Source organism: Panthera leo, chromosome C1, assembly GCF_018350215.1.
Source record: "Panthera leo isolate Ple1 chromosome C1, P.leo_Ple1_pat1.1, whole genome shotgun sequence".
NCBI classification, from domain to species: Eukaryota; Metazoa; Chordata; class Mammalia; order Carnivora; family Felidae; genus Panthera; species Panthera leo.
In genome coordinates this window covers 112,347,899-112,350,758 of record NC_056686.1, presented here as the reverse complement: position 1 = coordinate 112,350,758, position 2,860 = coordinate 112,347,899, and the positions used below count along the sequence as shown (strand labels likewise).

General features: G+C 45.9%; 1 pseudogene; it reads left to right on the top strand.

The window, feature by feature from the left end:
• Positions 1-859: 859 nt before the first annotated feature.
• LOC122228792 lies at positions 860-2,066 on the top strand (annotated as a pseudogene).
• The last annotated feature ends 794 nt before the right edge of the window (positions 2,067-2,860 follow it).

Here is a 2,860-nt window from a genome sequence, read left to right as displayed (position 1 = left end):
TTAGGTTAGCACAATATTTGCAGAAGAAACAGATGCCACAAATTTAATTACGTAAACAATTTTCAATATCCATCATGTTATTTCAAAATATATCAAAATTAGCACATCCAGTGACAAACTAATTTAAAGGATGTGCTTGAGCTGGGGAAAAGAGGTATTCCTGGCATTTAGAAGAACAAACATGTCAGGCAAAGATGGTTTGGACTGAGCACTAACACTGGAAGGTTTTTATGTAAAAAGTCTGCCCTTATCTTGTGTGAGGACAGCTGCTAAATTATTTTTTAGAAGCATTACAGATCTATCAATGTCTTTAATTTATTAGTGCTTTATGAATGAGGTCATGTGTAACCTCCAGTGAGAGGAGAGGGCTCTCTCATCTCCCTCCTCCTCCATGCCTCCAGCTTCTAGAGCAGTTTCTGGTGTGGAGAAGGCTCTCAATGAATATAGTTTGATTTAATGATAAACATGGTATGATAGCTATTTTTTAAAAAGGTAGTTTTTTTGTTTTTTTTTTTTTGGTCCAGCTGGAGAGAGAATCTCTCTACTGTTGAGTAGTTCAGTGATGACCTTAACACTTAATTATTATTATTATTATTATTATTATTATTTTAATTTGAGAGAGAGAGAGAGAGAGAGAGAGAGAATCCTAAGCAGGCTCCATGTTCATTATGGAGCCTGACACAGGGCTTGATCTCACTACCCTGGGATCCTGACCTGAGCTGAAATCAAGAGTCTGACTCTCAACTGACTGAGTCAACCATGCACACTAAACCTTAAAACATAAGTAAATAGTACTATCATAACACGGGGTGTCAACTATACTCAAATTAAAAACAAACAAACAGGCTCTCTGCTCCTCCCCGTTCGACAGATAGCCGCATCTTCTGGTGCAGTGCCAGCCGCGTCCCCGAGACATGATGGTGAAGGTCGGAGTCAACGGATTTGGCCGTATTGGGCGCCTGGTCACCAGGGCTGCTTTTAACTCTGGCAAAGTGGACATTGTCGCCATCAATGACCCCTTCATTGACCTCAACTACATGGTCTACATGTTCCAGTACGATTCCACCCACGGCAAATTCCACGGCACAGTCAAGGCTGAGAACGGGAAACTTGTCATCAATGGAAAGCCCATCACCATCTTCCAGGAGCAAGATCCCGCCAACATCAAATGGGGTGATGCTGGTGCTGAGTATGTTGTGGAGTCTACTGGGGTCTTCACCACCATGGAGAAGGCTGGGGCTCACTTGAAGGGTGGGGCCAAGAGGGTCATCATCTCTGCCCCTTCTGCTGATGCCCCCATGTTTGTGATGGGTGTGAACCACGAGAAGTATGACAACTCTCTCAAGATTGTCAGCAATGCCTCCTGCACCACCAACTGCCTGGCCCCTCTGGCCAAGGTCATCCATGACCACTTTGGCATCATGGAGGGACTCATGACCACAGTCCATGCCATCACCACCACCCAGAAGACCGTGGACGGCCCCTCTGGGAAGCTGTGGGGTGATGGCTGAGGGGCTGCCCAGAACATCATCCCTGCTTCTACTGGCGCTGCCAAGGCTGTGGGCAAGGTCATCCCTGAGCTGAATGGGAAGCTCACTGGCATGGCCTTCCGAGTCCCCACCCCCAATGTGTCCATCGTGGATCTGACCTGCCGCCTGGAGAAAGCTGCCAAATACGATGACATCAAGAAGGTGGTGAAGCAGGCATCAGAGGGCCCCCTCAAGGGCATCCTGGGCTACACTGAGGACCAGGTTGTCTCCTGTGACTTTAACAGTGACACCCACTCTTCCACCTTCAACGCTGGGGCTGGCATTGCGCTCAATGACCACTTTGTCAAGCTCATTTCCTGGTATGACAATGAATTTGGCTACAGCAACCAGGTGGTGGACCTTATGGTCCACATGGCCTCCAAGGAGTAAGAGCCCCCTGGACCACCAGCCCCAGCAAGAGGAAGAAGAAGAGAGAGGCCCTCAGCTGCTGGGGAGTCCTTGCCCCCGTTCATCACCCAACACACTTGAGAATCTCCTGACCTCCAGTTTCCATCCAAGACCCCCTGAAGAAGGGGAGGGGCTTGGGGAGCCCTACCTTATCATGTACCATCAATAAAGTAAACTGTATCCAACAAAACAAACAAACAAACAAACACATAATTAAATGACAAAAGCTGGAAGAAAGTTTCTAATTCATTGTCAGTTAACATGAGGTATGTGTCTGCCATAGGCACTTTGGTTCGCACTGGAGGTTAGGAATTGAACATGACCAATTCCTCATCCTTGAGAAGCTCATAATCCAGCAGAAAACAAATAATCAGTGTGAACTGAAGTACTCAGAGAGCTGCCATATGATTTTCTTTTTAAGGCTCCCAATCCAATCACATGATTACATTGCTAAAAACATGTCTTTGACTTTCTTGTGCCTGCAAAATAAAAGCCACACCCCTTAGCAGGACATATCCTGTTCAACCTTACCTAACCCTGCCTCTGCCCAATGTTAATTGCTCCCATTCTTCTCAAAATCACCCTTAACTGCAATATCATTGGCATCTGACTATTCAGATATATACTCTTTTCCCAGAAATGCTACGCCCCCCAGTAAACACAGCATTCCCCAGATCCCCACAAGTCAGCATATGTCTGGTTGTTCGTTCATATTAGCCTTTTGGACTCTGCAGAGATAGGACTGTCTCCAACAGTCTTCTCTGACACGAGAGTGACTGACTACAGGAGACCATATTGACACCACACTTGTTAAAGGTGTTTAACATAGGCAATAATTTAAACTGAGACCAGAGTTGGTGAGTTTGCACAGATTAAACAGAAGTGGAGAAAACAGAGGAAGAGCTGAAGTGGTTAGAACATTG